Genomic DNA, 25,804 nt, shown 5'->3' on the forward strand with positions numbered 1-25,804 from the left:
AACTGCTGTGTGATTTAAGTTTCTTGCTCATACATAGGCTTTATATTATAGCAGCATTTTAGAAAACTGATCAGGGGTTTTGGGCATGACATAAAAAACATTACAATCTTTCTTCTTGAACATAATGGGAAATAAACTCCTGATTAGCATTTTCATGCAGAGCTTCTGACTTTTAGAAATTGTTTACTAACATTAAGTGAGTATTTCTCAGTGGAGAGATGATAGAAACGCAGCAATTGAACTGTGATTTCATGAACTTGATTTCGTGAAAACTCAGGGCAGCGCTTCACGCTAAAGTAAAAGATGTTGAAGTGCAGAAATACAAAAGTGCCAAACATTTGGAACACTAGTTACATGATAGCAATTGATATCTGTAGAGGAGTAGAGAAGCAAGGCTTCACCAGGAAATGATAGATCACAGATGATCTCGGATTCCAGGCTAAGGGGTTGAGAATTTACTCATAGGCAACAGAGGGTCATATTTTTATATATATATATAGATAGATAGATCTTTTTTGAATGAGAAATTCAAAAGCTTGTTGGGGGGAAGAAGAGAAGGGCTAAAACTAAATACAATTTAGCCAATGACTTCCTGGAAATAGAATTGGATTAAAGTCTTGGTTAAAATCCTCAGGCGCCCCCTACTGGTAAGGAAGAGATGACAGCCCAGAGGGAAAATTTGATCAATTCCTCTGCAGCTGGAATAATGATGGAGAAAATACTCTTCCTTAGGATGAAGCAATAAAAATATCCTAAAGCAAAGTTTTCCACCAACTGAGAGCATTATTTTCTGAAAACTAGCCGATATTCAATAAATATTCATATGGAGGGCTAAGAACAAGATATTTCTTCAGCAGTTAGAGAACACCAGCCTAGTGACTCAATAGCTGTGGAGAAGGGTAAAGTATAAATCTTCATTTAAACACCTTCAAAAATAAAAATACGGTGTGCAAATGTATTTATAGCCCTTCACTCCAATAGGCTTTCAAATGAGCCATGCTGGAAGCACTATATGAAACTGCAGCTCAAAATATCTCCTAAGATGTTTTTCTAGCACCAACAGATAGTAAAGTTAGGAGGCAAATAAAGTTTATAATTGGAAACTTGAACAAGGAGGAGCGAGGTGAGACTCTGTTCCAATTCCTTGGAAAGAGCCTCATTGTTATATCATATCAGAGGATGAGCCCTCTCCAGCATCCCTCACATTCTCCAGCTGTGTCTTTTCTCCTTAAATTTCCTTCCTATTCCTTTATACTTGATCCCTTTTCTCCACAAGTGATAAGGGACATATGGTTGAACATTTAGGGTATATTCAGACACAGCTCAGGTGGGACACAAGCATTTCGTTCTCCCCCTTTGCATCAAGTTTTCATAAATTGGTTTTGGCAATTTGCTAGCCAGTTCTGAAAATAACCAGCTATATGCTCGCTTAGATAAATCAATGGACCCTCTGTGCCTCAGTTTCCACAACTATAAGATGAAGAGGATGGAATACATGGTCTTTAACAGCCCTTCCAACTGTAAATACAAAAGCACTACAGTACTTAGAATTGTGGAGCTCAAGGAGAGCCGACTCCACTCCACCCTGACAACTCAAAGCCCAGAAACCTTCTGTGGTTTGTCCAAGAGGCAGAAATTGAACTGGAATCAAGACTCTTGACTGCTTCTGAGGATTTCTATTCCATTCTCATTTATTCCTATTTGAAGTAGAAAACCCAGCCTACATTTCAGAGAGACTTACGGAGCTTGAATCTATACAAGTGACCAATTTTCCAAAACCAAATAATTTTTTTCCAATCCTAATTATTTAAAAAAATATATGTGATTCAAGCATTTCTGCTATTTTTGATGGTTTCTCAATCCAGTGTTACACATATTTTAGAATCTTTAGCTGTCTTACACAGACTTGGAATTCTCTTTACCTCTCAAAGATCCCTGCCGTTGTACTTCTGCTCTGTTCACCTTTTTAAAAAATTACTCAATTGTTTTCACAGATATTATTTTGCTTGTTTCTTAATTGAAAAACAATAAATTTACTGGTTGTGAAATTTAAATTTGTCAAAGCTATTCAAATAAAATTCTTAAGTTAAAAAATGTTCAGCAAGCATTACTGCTCCAAATCTATAAGAATGTTTTGCAGGTCTGGGTACGATCTGTTAGGGACATCAGAGGAAAGGAATGGGTGATAAAACAACTTGGAACTGACCATTTCACAAGCAGGTGTTTATAGAAATATGGAAAGCCAAATCACAAGCAACCTTGGTAAAAAGCTGGATACACCGCACGGTGTTCAGCTATTATTTTTGCCAACACAGCATCCAATCCTTCTTCTGAAAACAGCACCACATTTTCATTTGAAGAACTCCCCCTCCTTCTCTCTCAGTCCACGTAGTTCGAAGGCTGCTTGGAGATCCTATGTGCCAGGGCTGCCCAATTAAAGGACTGCCTCCTTCAGGCCACAGAGGTTAGTACTGGGATGAGTATGTAACTCAAGACAAAGCGAAGGGTTAAGTCTCTATTCTTGTCTGAACTCCAGGACTTGTTTAAATTTCTTCACGTTGTGCAGTTATTTTTTTCCCCTTTGCAAAGGAAGCCAGTGTCTGTCCCATCTAGCTCATAAAGTTGTTTTTAGGATGAAATGATTCCATACACAACTTATGAAAATGTTTCTAAGCAGGATGCATTACAAAAGCATGTGCTATTATGATATGTGTAATTGGAATCACAAAATACATGTAAGATATGCTAGTGTAAAAGCAAGATGTAAATGTGCTTTGGAAAGCAAAATGCACTATATAAACACAAGGTAGTGAGGATAACATCACAACTAGTTTGCTGCTAAGCACTGGGGCATGAACTCACTGAAACTGGAGATAAACACATATTATCTGAACACATTTATCCATTTAGTTTTTCAAGAATTTATGGATCACCACTATGTTACAGGCACATTCATTGGGGTATACACAAAGGCTACACTGGAGATTTTATACATATAATGTGTATTATGTATCAAGAAGAAAAAAATGTTATTTAACATATACACACATTCTCCCATCACACATACACACAGTGAACAACAGCTAAAGGACTATAGCTATTTCTGCTTTATATAAGAAATTAATCATATCAGGGAAAGAAATCCTTGAATAAAAATCTGACTTGGGCAATCATAAAAGGAAATGTTTTCATTTCAAGGTTTCTTCCATGTTTTCTGCTGCTAAATGATAGAGTCCTCAAGGCAGAGTTCTTTGTTTATCAGAATGATTTAATGAGTCTGGAGAAATGACAAGTAGGCCTACAGTTTAGACTAGGATCATCACAGTAAGATCACTCTTAGATGGTACCCATTGTGTGGCAGGCACTGCTCTAAGGCCTGTACTACATTGACTCATTTAATGTACACCACAACCCCATGGAAGAGCTACTCCTATCATCCTCACTGCAGAGAGTAACCAGAGCACCACCATTAAACAGCTTGACAAAGCTGGGGTTTGAACCTAGGCTCCAGCACCCTTTCTCTTTAACTAGTACGTTGGATTGCCTCCTTAGGGACTAAAGGAAGCAGAATCCTTCTGTTTTATCAAATCAGAGTGTCTGATTTTTTCAGAAACAGCAGAAAGGAAGAGTAAAAATGGAAATTCATTAATATGGCCAGACAGTTGAGTTCCACGTAAGAAGATGTCCAGCTAAAATTCTTTAGTGGTAGGTATGATTGATGGGTTTTTTTTTTTTTAAAGCTTCATGGAGATTTAATTAATATGCCATTCAGTTTGTCCATTTAAAGTGTGCAATTCAGTGGTTTTTATTACATTCACAGAGTTGCACAATGATCACCACAGTCAATTTTAGAACATTTTTGTACCCCAAAAAGAAACTTCATCTCAAGGAAGAGTGACGTATATTACAAATCAAGGATCCAATCTCCATCATGCTTGGGCCATAGAAAATTACAGTAAATCAGCTTTGGTAAGGACAGTAATATCTTATATTTGTAATTTGCATCATATTTTAAAATATGCATTCACGTGTATGACTTCATTTGGTACTCCGGATGCAACCCTCTGCTGTAATCAGGGGAATATTGTCCACATTTTATACATGAGGAAACTAAAACTCACAAATACCAAATGATGGCATTAATTCATTGCAGAGGGGACTTCTAGTGATTTCAAAAACTCTCCCATGGCTCAAAAAGCAGTAAAAAATTGTATATTTTTATCTAAATACCTACATTATTTATCTATCACCACTAACAATTAAGATGTCAGTATACAAATGAAAAACTTTTTCAACTCTTTCGCCACTTATTAAGCATCATTTAAAAAGTCTGATGATTCTGAGATTATGATTGTTACCGTGGTAATGAACCACAATATCAAACTCTGTTCATAAATCATTCCTAAGTAAAGCAAACAACAGTATGAGACTAAACACTGGAGCTTCTTTCATTTAAAATAGAACCCATATTTAATAAGAAGAAGAATGTGTGAAAAAATTAAATTCAACATTTATCGCATGCCTCTTATAGTCTAGGCCTTGTACCCACGCCTTGTACCAGGCCTTATAGTCCAGGACTGGCAATACAGAAACAAGTAATATCAATTTAGAGCCATTGGCACAAATCGTGTTTTCAGCAGTTTGCTCTTTTAAATAGGGTATGTTTGGGTTGGTCACTATCTTGTTGTGATGTTTAAGCTAACAAACTAAAAATATAAGATACAACCAAACAGACATTCATCTGATATATCAGAAGCCCAGAAAGAAAGGTGCTTGCTTTAATTAACAAAGAAATTTTAAAAAAATTAAGTGATAACAACCAGTGGTAAGAGTTTGGGAAGACCTAGCTTTTCTAGAGAGAAATTGACAATAGTATAAAAACATCTTAAAGTGGCTGGCCCCATGGTATAGTGGTTAAGTTTGGCCCACTCTGCTTTGGCGGTCTGGGTTTGGATCCCAGGCATGGACCTGCACCACTTGTCAGCATGCGGTGGTGGCAACCCACATATAAAATAGAGGAACATTGGCACAGATGTTAGCTCAGGGCGAATCTTATCTTCCTCATCAAAAAAAAAAACCCGCAAAAAATGCACCTTAAAAACACCAACTATTTAGACCTAATAATTTCATTTCTAAGAACTTAGCTTCATGAAACAATCATGACACGCATAAAGTTAAAAAGAAAGGTGTTCAATTAAACATTACTTATAATTTATAACAAAAAATAGGAAGAATCTAATAAACCAAAAAAGAGATGACTTGTTAAGACGGTTATAATACAATTGTATAAAAAAATACCACCTAAGCTTCATAAAGATGAAAAGTTTTTTCTATTTTCTTCACTAGCTTATCCTCATCATTTAACACATAGTAGATGTTCAATAAATATTTTTTAATGAATTCATGAAGAAAGGAAGGCATTAATGAGGCCATTAAAAATAATGTTAGTAGGAGGAGTGATGTCAGCATCATGGCAGAGCGAGCTCTCCCCTTCAACTCTCCCCTCTAACATACAATGAACAGGACATTCATATACCAACAGAGGACACCCACACAACACAAAAGACTCATGCAGCCATATATCTGAAAGTGGAAGTGCTGGAGTCCCCCCCAAGGATGTGAAATGAGGTAAGAGGTATCTTCTCTTCTTCCCAAAGGGCAGTGACCCAGGGGCTGTGCATGGCTCTGAGAGGAAAGGAGAGGGAGGCTGTCCTCTATGGGAATACCATCTCTCTCCAAGGGCCCTCACAACCCGCGGGAAAGCCACACACAGAAGCAACTAGCTATTGTGGGGGTGTCTTCATCAAGCTAACACCCCAGGAGAGCAGATAGCAAGGGAAGAGTGAGAAGCCCCTGGGATCACACAGGAGAAAGAAAGAGCACCACTCTGCCACCCAGCACCCTAGTTCAGCAGGTCCGGAAAAGCAGTGGCTGAGAGCTGAGCCACAGGTCTTGGCAGGTTCAGAATATGTAGCTCTTGACCACCACCCAGTGGTGGGAGGTAGAAGTGGTGATCAAATACTACCACCATGCAGAAGCACAAATCCATGCAATAAAGCAGTATGAGAAAATAAATTAAATCTCCAGTCCAGAAGGAAAATGAGAAGTACCCAGAAATCAAACCTGAAGGCACAGAAATCTATAATCTAAATGATAGAGAATTCAAAATAGCTATCACAAAAAAACTAAACCAGTTACAAGAAAATGCAGATAGATAGTTCAATGAATTCAGGAACTTCTTCATAACAGCAATTGAAACTGTAAAGAAAAATCAATCAGAAATATTGGAGATGAAAAGCACAATGGATGAGATAAAAATAATATGCATTCTCTGAAAAATAGAGCTGATATTCTGGAGGAACAAATCAGCAATATTTAGGACAGAAATATAGAAATGCTTCAGGTGGAGGAGGAGAGAAAACCAAGACCAAGAAGAAGTGGAGAAATTCTTCGAGAAACATCTGACTCAATTAGGAAATACAACATAAGGATTATAGGTATTTGAGAGGGAGAATGGAGCAGAAAGCCTGTTCAAAGATATAATAGCTGAGAACTTCCCAAACCTGGGGAAGGAGCTGGAAATACAAGTGAATGAAGCCAATAGCTCTCCTAAATGTATCAATGTAAAAAGACTTACCCCAACACATATAGTAGTGAAGCTAGCAAAAGTCAATGACACAAAAAAGAAGCAAGGGCAAGAAGACAGAAGAAAATAACTTACAAAGGAACCCCTATCAGGCTTTCAGCAGATCTCTCAGCAGAAACCCTATAGGCAGGGAGAGTGTGTAATGACGTTCAAAACTCTGAAAGACAAAAACTTTCAGCCAAGAATACTCTATACAGTGAAAACATCCTTTGGATATAATGGAGACATAAAATCTTTCCCACAAAAACAAAAGCTAAGGGAGTTCATTGCCACAATACCCCACCTAAAAGAAATCTTCAAGAAGATCTTTCATACAAACTTCATGGTAGCAACTAAACAAATAATTAGAACCAAGACAAAAATAATAAATAAGAAGAAAACCAGCATAGAAAACTAATGAACTGAATTGGTAGTCCAAAATACATGGGAAAAGAAACAAAGAAAAGGCAGGAGAACCAAAAAACGAGTGATAAAATGGCAGTATTAAGCCCTCATATATCAATAACCACTCTAAATGTAAATGGATTGAATTCTCCAATCAAAAGACACAGAATGGCAGGATGGATTGAAAAACAAGACCCAACAATATGCTGCCTCCAGGAAACATGTATCAGCTCCAACAGCAAACACAGGCTCAGAGTGAAGAGATGGAAAACGACACTCCAAGCTAATGGCAAAGAAAAGAAAGCCAGTGTTGCAATACTTATATCAGACAAAGTAGACTTTAAGATAAGACAGGTAAAGAGAGACAAAGGGGGCAGTATATAATGAAAAAAGGGACATTCCGTCAAGAAGACATAACACTTATAAATATCTTGAAACCCAACACAGCAGCACCAAAGTACATAAGGCAATTATTAACAAACCTAAACGGAGATATTAACAACACCACAGCAATAGTAGGGGAGCTCAACGCTCCACTTTCATCAATGGATAGATCATCCAGACAGAAAGTCAACAAGGAAGTAGTGGAATTAAATAAAAAACTAGACCAGATGGACTTAATAGAACACTCTGAATAGAACACTCCAGCCAAAAACAGCAGAATACACATTCTTCTCAAGTGCTCATGGAAAATTCCCAAGGATAGACCAAATGTTGGGAAACAAGGCAAGCCTCAATAAATTTAAGAAGATTGAAATAATATCAAGCATCTTTTCTGACCATAATACTATGAAACTATAAATTAACTACAAGAGAAAAGCTGAGAGACAAAGACGTGGAGACTAAACAACAGGCTACTGAAAAAACAATGGATCACTGAAGAAATTAAAGTAAAAATCAAAAAATATCTGGAGATGAAAATGAAAACATACCATACCAACTCATATGGGATGCTGCAAAAGTGATCCTAAGAGGGAAATTCATAGCAATACAGGCCCAACTTAACAAACAAGAAAAATCTCAAATAAGCAATCTTAAACTACACCTAACAGAATTAGCAAAAGAAGAACAAACAAAGCCAAAAGTCAGCAGAAGGAGGGAAATAATAAAACTCACAGCAGAAATAAATGAAATTGAAACAAAAAAAAAATAGAAAGGATCAATGAAACAAAGAGCTTCTTCTTTGAGAAGATAAACAAAATTGACAAACCCTTAGTCAGACTCACTAAGAAAAAGGAAAGAAAGCTCAAATAAATAAAATTAGAAATGAAAGAGGAGAAATTACAACAGATACCACAGAAATACAAAGGAATGTATATATTCCTTTTATAATTATAAAAGAATACTATGAAAAACTGTATGCCAACAAGTTTGACAATATAGAAGAAATGGATAAATTCTTAGACTCTTACAACCTCCCAAAGCTGAATCAAGAAGAAGTAGATAATCTGAATAGACCAATCACAAGTGAAGAGATTGAAATGATAATCAAAAACCTTCCAAAATATAAAACTCCAGGACCAGACAGCTTCTCTTGAGAATTCCACCAAACATTCAAAGAAGATTTAATACCTATCCTTCTCAAACTATGCCAAGAAATTGAGGAAGACAGAACACTTTCTAATACATACTACTAGGCCAACATCACCATGATACAAAAGCCAAACAAGGACAACACAAAAAATGAAAATTCAGGCCAATATTGCAGATGAACATAGATGCAAAAATCCTCAACAAAATATTGGCAACCCAAATACAGCAATACAACAAAAAGATCATACACCATGATCAAGTGAGATTCATACCAGGGACACAGGGATAGTTTAACATCCATGAATCAATCAATCAATCAATGTGATACACGTTAACAAAAATGAGGAATAAAAACCATATTGGTCATCTCAATAGATGCAGAGAAAGCATTTGACAAGATCCAACATCCATTTATGATAAGAACTTAATAAAATGGGGATAGAAGGAAAGTACCTCAACATAATAAAGGCCACATACGACAAACCCACAGCCAACATCATGCTCAATGGGGAAAAACTGAAATCATTCCTCTGAGAACAGGAACAAGACAAGGGTGCCCACTCTCACCACTCTTATTCAACATAATACTGGAAGTTTTGGCCAGAGAAATTAGGCAAGAAAAAGAAACAATAGGTATCCAAATAGGAAATGAAGGAGTGAAACTCTCACTGTTTGCAGATAATTTGATTTTATATATAGAAACCATAAAGAATCCATCAGAAAACTATTAGAAATAATCAACAACTACAGCAAAATTGCAGGGTACAAAATCAACTTACAAAAATCAGTTGCATTTCTATGCTCTAATAATGAACTAACAGAAAGATAACTCAAGAATACAATCTCATTTACAATTCCAACAAAAAGAATAAAATATCTAGGAATAAATTTAGCCAATGAGGTGAAAGACCTACACAATGAAAACTAAGAGATTACTGAAATAAATTGATGATGACATAAATAAATGGAAAGAGATTCCATGCACATGGATTGGAAGAATAAACATCATTAAAATGTCCATACTATCTAAAGCAGTCTACAGATTCAGTGCAATCTCAATGAGAATCCCAATGACATTCTTCACGGAAATAGAACAAAGAATTGTAAAACTCATATGGGGCAACCAAAGACCCTGAATAGCTTAAGCAATCCTGAGAAAAAAGAACAAAGCTGGAGGCATCACAATCCTTGACTTCAAAACATACTGCAAAGCTATACTAATCAAAACAGTATGGTACTGGTACAAAAACAGGCGCACAGATCAATGGAACATAATTAAAAGCCCAGAAATAAAACCATACATCTACGGACAGCTAATCTTTGACAAAGGAGCTAACAACATACAATGGAGCGAGGAAAGTCTCTTCAATAAATGGTGTTGGGAAAACTGGACAGCTACATGCAAAAGAATGTAAGTAGACCCCTATCTTTCACCCTAGACAAAAATAAACTCAAAACGGATCAAAGACTGGAAGGTTAGACCTGAAACCATAAAACTTCTAGAAGAAAATATAGGCAGAACACTCTTTGACATCGGTCTTAAAAAGATGTTTTTGAATATCAGGTCTGCTTTGACAAGGGAAAAAAAGAAAAAATAAATAAATGGAACTTCATCAGAGTAAAGAGCTTCTACAAGGCAAAGGAAATCAGGACAAAATGAAAAGACAACCCACCAATCGGGAGAAAATATTTTTAAATCATATACCTGACAAGGGGTTAATCTCCATAATATATAAAGAACTCAAACAACTGAACAACAAACAATCCAATCAAAAAATGGGTAGAGGATATGCACAGATATTTCTCCAGAGAAAATATACAGATGGCCAACAGACACATGAAAAGATGTTCAATATCACTAATCATCAGGGAAATGCAAATCAAAACTACATTATCACCTTATACCCATTAGAATGGTTATAATCACCAAAACAAAAAGTAACAAATGTTGGAGAGGATGTGGAGGAAAAGGAACCCTCATACACTGCTGGTGGGACTGCAAACTAGTACAGCCACTATGGAAAATAGTTTGGAGATTTCTCAAAAAATTAAAAATACAAATACCATATGACCCAGCTATTGCACTACTGGGTATTTATCCAAAGAATTTGAAATCAACAATTCAAAGAGAATTATACACCCCTATGCTCATTGCAGCATTATTCACAATATCCAAAACATGGAAGCAACTCAAGTGCCCATTGACTGATGATTGGATAAAGAAGATGTGGTATATACACACACAATGGAATACTACTCAGTCATAAAAAAAGACAAAATCATCCTGTTTGCAACAACACGGATGGACCTTGAGGACATTATGTTAAGGGAAATAAGCCAGACAGAGAAAGACAAACACCATGTGATTTCACTCATATGTGGAAGATAAACAAACGCACGGACAAAGAGAACAGTTCAGTGGTTACCAAAGAGAAGGAGGTTGGGGGGTGAGCACAAAGAGTGAAGGGGTGTACTTATATGGTGACTGGCAAATAATAATAAACAACAGAAATATCATAATGTCATAAACTGTTATGACTTCAATAAAATAATAATGATGTTAGTAAATAATACTTAAATCCATTAAAAAGTTTTCACAATATGTTTTTATATTTTAAAAAGAAAGTTATAAAATAGTGTTTATAGTGTGATCACAATCTTTTTCTCTCAATTTTATTGTGTTCTCCACCTAAAAGGACATGATTCACAGTTGAAGAATTCATTTTCTTTTTAAAAATCAACATACTAAAATTTTTGAGCTGGCAGAAAGATATAACTGGAAGTCTTCAAATCTGGCAGTAGAAAGAGTAAAAGAGTAGAGCTTGAAAAGACCTCACCTTGAGCAATTTTCCATTCTAAAAACCATTTATTTGATGTAAGATCTTGAAGAGTCCTAGTCAATTAAAAACAAATAAAAAAGAAAGAAGAAACAATCCCCAAACACTTTCAGTTCAAATCTGAAAACATTCTCCCAATGAATCAACCTGCCATTGTAATGAATTTCTTCATCCTTTTTTTTGGCTATCTTACCAAGAAACGAGTTTTCCCAGAGACCAAGGCTGGTTCCAAACAGACCCACCAATGCTTCCCTTTCATAGTAATAGAGCTGAGAAGTGTTTGCTCCAGGACAACAGGATAGAGTAAGAGACCCCACTCTCCCTCTTCTGCTCTCATCAAGTTTCCATTTAACAATGGAAGGTAAGCAAAAAAGATAGTATAGTTTCCTTAAGAGTCCTAATAGAGCCACAGCAGAACCTTGACTTCAGCCTCTGAGTTCTCAGACCCACTAAAAGTTAATAAACCATCATTACTTATAAACCTCAAATAAACAAAGATGACTTATACTCTCAATTCACAAGTAGGGATTGGATTGACTGCTAAATCTAATATTAGTTTAAATAAACCAACTGTATACTACATTTCAACAGTACATAAAAAGTTAGAGAGAAATCTAAATAAGGTACTGTCTTTATTATATAAAAGGATGCATATTTCTTCCTAAGCGAAAATGAGAAATGAAGGTACATAGAATATTTTAAAATAATGAGGAGGATCAAACAATGTATGTTCTTAAATATTCCATGAATTAGGAGATAAAGTCACCTGGTGAGAGTGAGAAGGCAGGGCTGGAGATGAGGTTAAGGATTGCAAGAGAGAGCAAAGAGGTTTAGAGTAACTAGAAACACGCCAGAGTCCAAAGGGAATGAATACAGGAACCGTCAAGTAGCAATGAAGACCCATTTGAGTTTGAATACCAGAAATCTGAAGAGACCAATCAGCATGGCTTAGCAATTTCTCAACTAATGCTCTGGAGCTGAAAAGGGCAAGCAAAGAATGAATTTTGGGTAAGTTAGTCAGGCCTAACCTTTTGCGAGGAAAGCCTGGAAGATTGTCAAGCAGAGAAAAAACTAGAAAATTTTGAGGAGACATCATCAACCTAATCCTAGGCTAGGAGTAGATTCAAGTTTTAACAGAAGGCAGCTAGGTAATTAGAACATAAAGGGATAGTAACTAAACTGACATTTCTGTAGGAGTAAGAGAATTGGTGAACAGTAAGTAGGTTGTGGTCAGAGTTACAAATATTATAGTTAAGATATTGGAGAAGAGTTTTAGTGATGCTAAGCTCCAGGGTGTCATCATGGGAGGCTGATGTAGAGCTGAAGGTCAGTGGTTTAGAAGAGGCTGAGGAACTGTAAGGGTCAGATATCAGAAGGGACATTAACAGGAATGTTGACGCACCCAGGATGGTGATGAGTCACAGAGCTACATTCTGAGCCACCTATTTAGTTCATCTGGAATCTGGGTTTTGTGTTGGAGATGTGGTGGAATAGAGTTCATGATGGTAAAGAGGAGACGACACAATATAAATGTAGACTTTAAAAGGAAAGGATATTTAGTGGGTGCAGAAAACATGTGGTCCTCGATAGTGAGGAGCAAGGACATGCTGAGCCCTACTCCTTCCATAAAAGGTTAAAGAAATTGCCTGGCCTGATATTACAATAATGGGTCCAAAAGCCAAGAAAATGGAGAGTAGCCATTTACACATTTTCTTTACTATTTTTCCCCTGTGCTTCTCTTTCCAAGATCCAATGAAAATACTATTAAAATGATGTTATTTCTCAACGTAGAATAATCATAAGAAAGAGAAAACTATCTGCAATGCCTGTTAAAACAACGACAACTAAAATTGCAATCAGAGTCTTGAGGAATTGGTACCATTCTTAGAGAATTAGTCAGACATCGAGGGGTTCCCTGGTGGGCTCCTATTTTTCACATCTCAGCTCAACATCCTTTTATTCTATATGTTCCCAACGTCTGTCGGATTGCCCACCACACTGAAATACTTTTTTAAGTGAATTAATGGATCATATGTATCTAAATTCCCTTAGGACCCGAGACCAGGCAGTATTCCAAGGTTTCAACATTCAGATTTGCTACATGGGACTCACAGAATCTAAAAAATGCAATCATAGATGGCGTAGAAAGATCAAGGGAGAATCACTGAAATCAGCCATTTAACTGTGTAATATTTAAAACTATTTAGAAGTATTTTAAAATTATAAATGTGTTTTTACACTGCTGGCATTATTGTACCAAGTAAAGGAAGAAATCATGATGCTAACCCAGATCTAAAACCCACTTTAGACATAACTACTATAACCTATCAGGTCCCACTGGAGCCAGTGTGCACCTGCCAAGCAGCCACATCCTGTCCTTGCCATATTTCCTCTCCCCTAGTCTTGGAGAAATTGATGCTAAAGTCTAGATTGCCAAGACCAGGGAGTCACGTAGCTAGTAGATATGCTTCCTGGGTATGAGCATTTTAACAGTAATCTTTGGTCTGAACCAAAGGTGGAAAGTTTAAGCTAGGCTGAATGAAGAGCAGGTGCTGACATGAGAGGCAATGGGGAGATATTTTGAAGAGATGCTCCTTGGATTAGTAAATCATCACTGAGTAGGCATCTCTAGCTTGAACAATTCAACAAATACAACAAAGAAATAACACAGGGCGCAGAGAGCACCTGAATTCTGCTGTTGTTTTAATTAGGTATGCACTCTGATCTTCAAATTGCTTAATTGGGTCAGGTCTCAATAAGACCCCAAGGTAAATATATTTTAATGTATGCAAAGGGAGCTTTAAAGAAAATTATCTAAATTACAGTAATCACTTAGCAACTAATGTCTTCCCATTTGTCTCTACAGTAACTTGCTAAGGTCTTAAGGGAATTTAGACTGCTAAGTTCTGAGCTAAGTTCTGAATTAATAGTTATTTTGGCTTTAAAATACCACTCCAAATTTAATTACATTAATTATGTCTAATGTGTTTATTTACACAAAAATCAGTCAGCCTCTTGAGCTATTTCTTGACTGCTGACATTTAAACGTGCTTTTTCATAAGCATTTCTTATTAAAGACAGCCAATGATAATATCTAACTAAGTTTCAAGGAGACCTGCTAATGCAAACTGAAAATTCTTTAGCATAAATGAGATTCATCAGGTTCACCAGTACTGTGCTCAATGTTGGCATCGTAGTAGCCTCACTTATTTTCTTTCTTAAATCATTTAATTCCACTGTAGTCAGAAAATACACTAAAAGACTACAATCCTTTGAAATTTGTTCAACTTAATTCATGATCCATCATATGGTCCATTTTGCTAGACATTCATGTGCATTAGAGGGAAGATAAATTCTGTTATTGGTGGTTCAGTGTTCTACACAGCTCAGCTAAGTTGTTAATTTTGTTGTTCAGATCTTCTATATCTTTCCAATTGATTTCTAAGAAATCAGTAGTGGGGGTGAGATAAAGAGAGTGCTCAAGATTGTATCCAAGATTTTTGGCCTGAACAATGGGAAGAACAGTGAACACTGGTGGTCTAGTGGTTGAGATTCAGCACTCTTACACCATCGCATGGGTTCCTTTCCCAGTCAGGGAACCACACCACCTGTCTTCCAGCTGTCACACTGTGGTAGCTGTGTGTTGCTGTGATGCTGAAAACTATGCAACTGGTACTTCAAATACCAGCAGGGTCACTTATCATGGACAGGTTTCAGTGGAGCTTCCCAACTAGACAGACTAGGAAGAAAGACCTGGCTACCCACTTCCAAAAAAATTGGCCGTGAAAACCCTGTGGATAGCCATGGAGCATTGTCTGAGATAGCACTGGAAGGTGAGAGGATGATGCAAAAAGACCTGGCAGGCTTCCACTCTGCTGTACACAGGATCTCTAGGAGTCGGAATCGACTTGAGGGCATTAACAACAAAAAAAAAAACAGAAAGAATAAGTGGTAATGAAATGAGATGGAGAAGAAAGAAAGGAAAGGGAGTTACTCACATAACTTACATCCTGTTGCACATCTGCTGTCATCTTCTCTTCCTCTATCCCCGCTCCCTCATCCTCACAGTTCAAGGTCATTTCTACAATAATAGCCCTCACAAGAAGCTTAATCATATCCTTGTATAGTTTTTCAGTTCTATAGTATTTCAGTGCCTAAACTGAACTCAGAAATTTGAGGACTTTCCAACAAAAAATGAACATCTGTAAGCATGTATAGACAGATATTTGATAAAATCCTTTGAAAAAGTTATTCAGCTCCCCAGGTCAGGAGAATTCAGGTCAACATTAGTAATTTAAGGAGTTTATGATGTGCCACAAATGGAGAAGTGAAGTGGAGAGCAGTGATGGTTGCTTTATTTTAAGATGGAGCTCATACTTATGATTTCCATTTTATTTTTTTTAAAACAAGCCTTTTAAACTAACATGATGTACTAATCTCTAATAAAACAAGCCTAATTGCCTCCCATTTAGATTGCAATCATGAAGGTCTGGTTTTTCCATAAAAACACTGCTCATTCTTAGATTACACTGTATTCATAAACAAACTCCTGTGTGTTGTTTCATTTTTTGTAGTTAGAGAGAATGTAGCATTTACTTGCAAGAAACTGAACCCAGGCATTAAAGCTAAATGGATTGAAACTGGTGAACATTCCGTTCTCTATAAACAGCAGGAAGACTGTAGCATCTCCATATTAGGCAAAGAACAATGAAAATAAGAAATAAATCACAACAATTTACATAAATAGTAGAATTTTATTATTTTGTCCACTCAGAAGCTATGTTATTTTCTTGCATGAGAAAATCAAAAACAGAAGTATTTAGAACTCACAAACCTCCTCCTTGTACTTAGAACATGTTTGCGTTTTTGTGGTGTTAGGCCCTCTGAGGGCTAATGACATCATAATTTGGGGTCTGTGGGCTATCTTGCCTAGGGCTAACACCTGAGTAAAAGAGTAAAGTTCAAAACATTCACACAAACATCCCAAACAAACACAGTTCTGAGGAAGGGATCATTCCATTGTAGCATCTTCTAGTTTAATACATGAATACAAGTGCTAGCATCACGTTTTGTTCCCTGGACCTAAGCTCATCAAAGTTCGATTTTGTTTCAGAAAGGAAGATAATGATTAGTAGGCTACATTTGTCCTTAAATAATTCAAGTAAATTCCCTGAAAATGACTCAGTCTTTCCTTGTTTTTATATCTTCCCTCCCCTCTTCCCTGCCCCACACACATGTTCCCCCAAATTAAAACAATCTTACGGTCAATAGCTTTCTTTGCTCTTAGTCAAAAACATAGCCAGCCTGGCTTTGGGAGTTTATACCAAACAATGGAGCCAAGAGGTAAGAGAAATAGAAACTAGGACAGAAAAATCATTTCAAGTCAAATGAGGGCCTTTATATCACACCTTAACCATTCAGTGCTCTAAAATCCTCTCTAATCTATCTCAAGGATTGGGGACTGCTCTCATCCAACTTTATGCAATGCTTTTTAAATTTACCAGAGAAAAAGTTACAGTTTCAAGGATTATTACTACCATAACTAAATGCTGAGTTTGAAATGTATGTTATGAGTCAAATGTGTAGGGTTTTACTCTTAAAGGAAAAAAGATGAGTCAGAAATTTTAAATAGAATATTTGAAATAATTGAGTTCAAGATGAAAGAAACAGAAAGAGTTCCATCTTTTAAACTAAGAATTGGGTGGCAACATATTTATTTTTCTTGTTGATATTTTAACAATTTGACTTTTCCTGTAAACTAGAGAGTAACTGATGGCTTATGTCGTCTGTCTTATACCAAGTTAGCAAAAGGCTCTGTTTTCTCTTCTTGGAAAATAAAGTTAACGATAATACTAATAACTATAATAGCTAAGTTTTATTGAAAGCTTAGTATGTCAAGCTCTTTACTTCAATCAATCAAGTTCTCTCAAAGAGTTTATAAGGAATATACTATTATTATCCATTTAGCCAAAGAAATTAAATCTCAGAAAAGTCAGGTAGCTCTCCCAAGTTAGTTAAGTGGAAAAGCCGGAATTATAACCCAGTCTGACATCCTCAAGAGCACACTTAATCTCTCTCCTACATAGCCCATAACATCAAGCCTATGTCATTCCTTTGCACTACCCATCATACCTGGAATTTTTCTCTTGTCACTCTTCAAACTTTGTTTTAAATATATATCATCCCTTGCTAATTGTGAAAATTCCAGTAAGTAAACCGAAGAATAGTTTCTGACTTGCTGCTCTTCTATTACCAGCTTTGCTTGCCTTTGCCTTCCAGTTCTTTCAATGTTGTACCAGTCGTCATCACTGGCAACCAACCATCATCATTTGCAACATGCACAAAGATTTACCCCTATTGGCTGAAAACATTCATTTAGCACATATAATGTTCTAGGCTCCATTGAACAAATGAATAAATAAATAAAGAGATTAGTTAGTACTAGATTGTAAAGGGAATTACATGTCCTGCTAGACTATCTCCTTGAAGGCAATGGAAAGCATTTCGAGTATTTAATAGGGTAATGGCATACTCTGATTTGATGATAAAAAATCACAAACGTGGAAGTTTAGGGTAGATTTTAGAAAATAGTGAGACTGGATACAAGGAAATCAATTAAGAAGATTTTACTGTCCAATCTAGGCAAGAAATGATGAAGACTGGATCTATACCTTGGTAAGAGGAATTGAGAGGTAAGGTAGATAAAAAATCTATTGAAGAGAGCCCAACTTGGAGAGAATCAAACTGAAGTAGCTTATTAACAGTGAAGAGGAAAGATACAAAAGACATCTCGAGAATAAAAGTCCTTCTATTCTGCTCAGGTCTCAACACAAGACGGGAACATATTACCACTTGGGATTTTCGTGCCTGGGAAGAAAGCTGGACAAGAAAGATGAAGTGAGCGAAATTATCCAGAGCTAATTTTTCCTACCATGAACAGAGATTTAGCAGATTAGGAGATAAAAGTGAAAATAAGAGCCACTTGTCATCCTCCTACCTTCACTTCAACCCAGCAACATAGGTTTCACTTATCTTCATACTCACACGGCCAAAAGAAGAATGGGAACCTCTGCTCTACAGCGGAAGAAAAATGGGAAGAGAAACATGAGGCTGATTGTTTCTGCCCTAAAGGAAGTTCCTGTGACATCTCCCTCAGAAAAGATGATGCAAAAGCCAATAGTAAGGTAGCCTTAGGAGAGCAAGCTCTCATGTCCTTGTAATGCTAGATAGGACACCTGTCCAACTACCACAAATGACCACTACCCTAGGTGAGCTACCCCAAAACTCTTGCCACATTCAACATTATTCTTTGAGCCCTAGAGAGTTAAAGAAGTTGAGATGATTTATTTAGTCTGCATAAAAGTTAATTTAAAAGTTTACACTTTAACATTATCAAATTAACTCAACCGTTTTTAGTGTTAAATCATTTGTTCCATTTTTCAAGTAAAATATGTATAAAAACATGAAAGTATAAAATCATAACGACACTGAAAACTAAAATTGATGAACAACTTATTGTTATAGTCTATTACAAATTGCTAGGTAGGATTTGAGAATCACAGTGGATGGCAATCCCATATTATCTAATTTTTGTTATTGTTTACTATCTCTCTCCTGTCAGGCTATATTATGAAAATAACACATTAAATTATATTTAATGATATTAAGAAGCATGATAGAGAGAAGGAAAAGAGAGTTAAGTTATTGGATTTAAATCATGGGGACTCAAAGGAAAATATTTAATTATTGAGTCGGACAATTAGATACAGACTAAAGAAATTTTTAATTTAAATACAATACTAGTGAAATTTTACAATAGGGCATTTACCATCACAAACATTGAAGAAATATATGACATATTTAAAAAGACATAAAAGAGAGAAATATCAAAGAATCAACAAAAGAATAGAGAATTACAAACGAACAGATATACCAGTTGCAAGAGGATATATAAATGGCTTAAATTCTGCATGATAAAATCAATTTAGCTAAAGAAAATTAAACAAAATGGCACAAATAAGTTAAAAAGCAAAAGGACAGCCCAAGCTATATAAGAAAAGGGAAATAAAAAGAAAGGTGACAATAGTAAAATGGGATAAAGGAAAAATCAAGGTAAATAATTAAATTATATAAGGAGGATCATTTTGTATTGAAAAGTATTTCAATTCATAATAAAATAACGACTATCATTAAGAATCTTTCTGCATTGGGTAATGTTCTTTTACAATATCAAATAGAAAAATTAGAATACACTACAGAAATTGATAGAACAGTAGTATTAGAAGTCTATAATACTCTCTCCTTTGGATTTTGGCAAATTTAGTAGGCAAAAGTTAAGCCACAGAGGGTATTAATTATATATTCACTTAGGCAAATTCATGTTATATAGACAACATGGAGGGTCTTGTATGCTGCAAATCACTCTTTTAAAAATAAAATACATAATTTCAAAGTCGATAAATTTGGCTATATGGAATATCACAAACAAAACTAATAGAAAAACTAGAATAATATTTGGCCCGAATAATATAGAAAAATAGTTAACTAATTTTTATTTAAAAACATGTAACTTATTAAGAAAAACACTAGCAACCCAACAGAAGAATGAGCAAAGGACTGATTATTCACAGAAATAATACAATTTACCTAAAAACGTATAAAGAAATTTTGAGCTTGCTATTCATCAGACATGTAAATTAAATGAGCAATGAAATTGAATTGTGGGGGGCCGGCCTGGGGGTTCAGTGGTTAAGTGAGCATGTCCTGCTTCGGCAGCCCAGGGTTTGCCAGTTCAGATCCAGCGTGCGGACATGGCACTGCTTGGCAAGCCATGCTGTGGTATGCGTCCCACATAGAAAGTAGAGGAAGATGGGCACCGATGTTAGCTCAAAGCCAGTCTTCCTCAGCAAAAATAGGACGATTGGCAGGAGATGTTAGCTCAGGGCTAATCTCCCCCCCACCCCCAAAAAAGAAATTGCATTGGGGATGCCAAATAAATACAAGTTTTAATTACTAAGCCAAGTCAGGATGTCATAGGCTGAGTAGTCTCATACATTGCTGGTGGTAAAGATTTCTGGGAAATAGTGAAAGGTTTGAGACTTAATAATGTTCACACATGGGGCTCGCCTGGTGGCACAGCGGTTAAGTGCTCATGTTCCACTTCAGCACCCCGGGGTTCGCCAGTTTGGATCCCAGGTAGGGACATCACACTGTTTGACAAGCCATGTTGTGGTAGGCGTCCCACGTATAAAGTAGAGGAAGATGGGCACGGATGTTAGCTCAGGGCCAGTCTTCCTCAGCAAAAAGAGGAGGATTGGCAACAGATGTTAGCTCAGGGCTAAGCTTCCTCAAAAAAAATAAATAAATAAAAATAAAAATAATGCTCACACATTTCTTTTTTATTCAGTACAGGGTACCACCTTGGAAATTATACAAAAGTACACAAAAGATGTAAGCCCATGAACGCTCATAGCAATTTTTTGTGTGTATTATGTGAGGAAGAGTGGCCCTGAACTAACATCTGTTGCCCATCTTCCTCTTTTCCTTAAGGAAGATTGTTGCTGAGCTAACTATGTGTCGATCTTCCTCTATTTTTTGTATGTGGGATGCTGCCACAGCATGGCTTGATGAATGGTGCATAGGTCCATACCTGAGATCCGAACCTGTGAACCTCAGGCCACAAAAGTGGAGTGCGTGAACTTAATGGCTATGCCACTGGGCCAACCCCTGTAACATTTTTTTGAAAACAAAAATATCTAAAATAAATCCATAATCTCTTATCTGAAACCCTTGGAGAAGAATTTTTTGGAATTCATCATTTTTTGGACTTTAGAGGGCAAGACTAAACCCCTGAGGGTTTGGAGCAACATCCCACAATCCTCTAATATTTCTGGCGTGAAATGCCTCACTTTAAGTGGGATAAACACAGGTAACAAATAGTTTCACATCAGTTTAGATAAGTCTTGCCATCAAACTAGATCAGGTCAACTCCGGTGCCCCCAAATGAGTGACAAAAACATTTTTCTTTTCACAGCTGTTTGGATTTTGAAATTATAGGTAAAAGTCTATAGATATGGGATTTTGATATTATAGAAAAAAGGAACTGTATTGATGGAATATTTGAAGCATCACTACATTATGAAGCATCCATATGATAGAATATGACCCAGCAAATAAAAATTACAGAGTCAAAATGTTTTATAGGACAGGGAAAGTCTCTTTTATATACATACTTGGTGGAAATCTTAGTATTTGAAACTGTATATACAGCACAATTCCAATTTTTAAAAATATTTATGTGCATAAAAAGATGCAGATGAAATACTCTGAATTTTAACAGCAGTTCTCTCTGAGTGTTAAGGTTATGGTTGATTTTTCTGTTTTACTTATGTCTTATCTACATTCCCCAACTTTTAAAATAGTGAGTATGTATTCCTTCCCCTCTGGTAACCACCAATGCGATCTGTGTTGCTATGTGTTTGTTGTTGTTTTTATCTTCTACTTATGAGTGAGATCATACAGTATCTGATTTTCTCCCTCTGACTTATTTCACTCAGCATAATACCCTCAAGGTCGATCCATATTGTCACAATTGGCCAGATTTCATCATTTCTTATGGCTAAGCAGTATTCCATCATGTATATATATCACATCTTCTTTATCCATTCGTCCCTTGATGGGCACCTAGTTTGCTTCCAAGTCTTGTCTATTGTGAATAAGGCTGCAATAAACCCAGGGGTGCAGGTATCTCTATGCATTTGTGTTTTCAAGTTCTTTGGATAAATACCCAGCAGTGGAATAGCTGGATCATATGATAGATCTATTCTTAATTTTCTGAGGAATCTCCACACTGTTTTCCACAGTGGCTGCACCAGTTTGCACTCCCACCAGCAGTGCAAAGTTCTCTCCACATCCTCTCCAACACTTATTGTTTCCTGTCTTGTTAATTACAGTCATTCTTGTGGGAATGAGGTGATATCTCATTGTAGTTTTGATTTGCATTTTCCTGATAGTTAATGATGTTGAACATCTTTTCATGTGCCTGTTGGCATCTATATATCTTCTTTGGAGAAATCTCTGTTCAGATCTTTTGCCCATTTTTTAAATAGGTTGTTAGTTTTTTTGTTGTTGAGATGTAGGAGTTCTTTGTATATTTTACATATCAATTCCCTATCTGATATATTGTTTGAAAATATCTTCTCCCAATTGTTAGGTTGTCTCTTTGTTTTGTTGATGGCTTCCTTTGCTGTGCAGAAGCTTTTTAGTTTGATGTAGTCCTATTTGTTTATTTTTTCTATTGTTTCCCTTGCTCAGTCAGACATGGTTATTTGAAAAAATGCTGCTAAGATTGATGTCAAAGAGCATACTGCCTATGTTTTCTTCTAGAAGTTTCATGGTTTCAGATCTTACATTCAAGTCTTTAATCCATTTTGAGTTGATTTTTGTGCATGGTGTAAGATAATGGTTTACTTTTATTCTTTTACATGTGGCTGTCCAGTTTTCCCAACACCATTAATAGAAGAGACTTTCCTTTCTCCGTTGTATGTTCTCGGTTCCTTTGTTGAAAATTAGTTATCCGTATATGTGTGGGTTTATTTCTGGGCTCTCAATTGTGTTCCATTGATCTGTGTGTCTGTTTTTGTGCTAGTACCATGCTGTTTTGGTTACTATACCTTGGCAGTATATTTTGAAATCAGGGAGTGTGATACCTTCAACTTTGTTCTTTTTTCTCAGGATTTCTTTGGCTATTCATGGTCTTTTGATGTTCCTTATAAATTTTAGGATTCTTTTTTGTATTTCCGTGAAAAATGTTGTTGGAACTTTGATAGGGATTGCATTGAATCTATAGATTGCTTTAGGAACTATGGTCATTTTAATTATGTTAATTCTTCCAATCCAAGCGCACGGAATATCTTTCCACTTCTTTGTGTCTTCTTCGATTTCTTTCAACAATGTTTTATAGTTTTCAGTGTACAGACCTTTCACCTCTATGGGTAAGTCTATTCCTAGGTATTTTATTCTTTTTGTTGCAATTGTAAATGGGATTGTATTCTTAATTTCTCTTTCTACCACTTTGTTGTTAGGGTTTGGAAATGCAACTGATTTTTGTATGTTGATTTTGTATCCTGCAACTTGACTGTATTCATTTGTTACTTCTAAAAGTTTTTTAGTGGATTCTTTAGGGTGTTCTATAAATAAAATCTTGTCATCTGCAAATAGTGACAGTTTCACTTCTTCCTTTCCAATTTGGATCCCTTTTATTTTTTTTTTCTTGCCTGATTGCTCTGGCTAGGACTTCCAATGCTATGTTAAATAAGAGTGGTGAAAATGGGCACCCTTATCTGGTTCCTGTTCTTGGAGGGATAGCTTTCAGTTTTTCCCCATCGAGAATGATATTAGCTGTGGGTTTATCATATATGGCCTTTATTATATTGAGATATTTTCCTTCTATGCCCATTTTATGTAGTTTTTATCATGAATGGATGCTGTATCTTGTCAAATGCTTTCTCTGCATCTATTGATTAATTAAATTTAAAAATCATGTGATTTTTATTCTTCATTTACATTCATTAATTTGCAGATGTTGAACCATTCTTACATCCCTGGAATGAATCCCACTTGATCCTGGTGTATGATCTTTTTAATGTATTGTTGTATTTGATTTGCTAGCATTTTGTTGAGGATTTTTGCGTGAATGTTCATCAGTGAAATTGGCCTGTAATTTTCTTTTTTTGTCGTCCTTGTCTGGTTTTGGTGACAGGATAATGTTGGCTTCACAGAATGAGTTAGGAAGCTTCCCCTTCTCTTCAATTTTTTGGAAGAGTTTGAGAAGGATAGTCATGAAGCCTACTTTGAATGTTTGGTAGAATTCACCAGGGAAGCCATCTGGTCCTGGACTTCTATTTTGGTGGAGTTTTTGATTACTGTTTCAATCTCCTTACTGGTGATTCATTTATTCAAATTCTCTATTTCTTCTTGATTCAGTTTTGGAAGGTTGTATGTTTCTAAGAATTTATCCACTTCTTCTAGATTATCCAATTTGTTGGTGTATAGCTTTTCATAGTATTCTCTTATAATCTTTTGTATTTCTCAGGTGTCCATCGTAATTTCTCCTCCTTCATTTCTGATTTTATTTATTTGAGCCTTCTCTCTTTTTTTCTTGGTGAGTCTAGCTAAAGGTTTGTCAATTTCGTTTATCTATTCCAAGAACCAGCTCTTGGTTTCATTGATTTTTCTATTTTTTTTAGTCTCTATTTCATTTATTTCTGCCCTGATTTTTAGTATTTCCTTCCTTTTGCTGATTTGGGACTTTGTTTGTTTTTCTTTTTCCAGTTCCTTTAGGTGCACTGTTAGATTTTCTATTTGGGAGTTTTCTTGTTGGTTGAGGTAGGCCTGAATTGTTATAAACTTCCTTCTTAGAACCGCTTTTGCTGTATCCCATAGATTTTGTTTTCTTTTTACCACAGAAAAAAATACATGGTTTAAAAGAAACAAAAAAATGTTGAAGCAGCTATAGTATAACTTAAAATGGTCCTCATGCATTTAAGGTGTTATTATTAAGATAAATCTAAGTGAGTAGTCTTTTTTTTTCTGGTGAGGAAGATTGGCCCTCAACTAACATGTGTTGAAAATCTTCCTCTTTTTTTTCTCCCCAAAGCCCCAGTACATTGTTGTATATCCTAACTGTAAGTCCTTCTACTTCTTCTATGAGGGACGTCACCACAGCATCACTTGATGAGCCATGTGTAGGTCCATGCCCAGGATCCAAACCAGCAAACCATGGGCTGTTGAAGTGGAGCATGCAAACGTAATCACTACACCAACAGGCTGGCCCCTAAGTAAGTATTCTTAAACTTACAGAAAAAGAAAAGCATACATTTAGGAAAAAGAAAATTCTGAATTTATTGGCTATAAAGGTGATTAATAGCAATAGTAGTTCACTAAGGAATGTTTTCGAATCACTATCTCTAATTAAATTTAAATAATATACAACTCCTGCATATGTTCTTTTATTTATCATACAGACGTGTTTTATGTTCAAATTTCCTCCTTTAGAATATTGTTGATAAGCTGGTGATGCTGTGCTATATGGAGATTAAAGAAAAGCGAGTAAGAAATGAGAAATTAGCTTTAAGATTCTTTCTATCCTTTTTTACTACTTTCATCCTGGAATGTGGAGAAATGATAGCACAAAAAATTATTAACCTATGTGTTTGCTCAGTAAAGTTCACAATTGTTCAAAATGTTGTCCCGAATATATACTGTAGTCTCTTTATGACCCTTCCTGGTCTCTTAGCATTTGAGTTCTCAGTAAAAAGTCTTGAGCAATAGCTTCTGTAATTTTTCTATTCAGTACATGCCCCCCACAAAATCTTTATTTGAACATTACCATGAGTGGCTCAGT

The sequence above is a fragment of the Equus caballus genome, chromosome 21 (genome assembly GCF_041296265.1).
Source record: "Equus caballus isolate H_3958 breed thoroughbred chromosome 21, TB-T2T, whole genome shotgun sequence".
Taxonomy (NCBI): domain Eukaryota; kingdom Metazoa; phylum Chordata; class Mammalia; order Perissodactyla; family Equidae; genus Equus; species Equus caballus.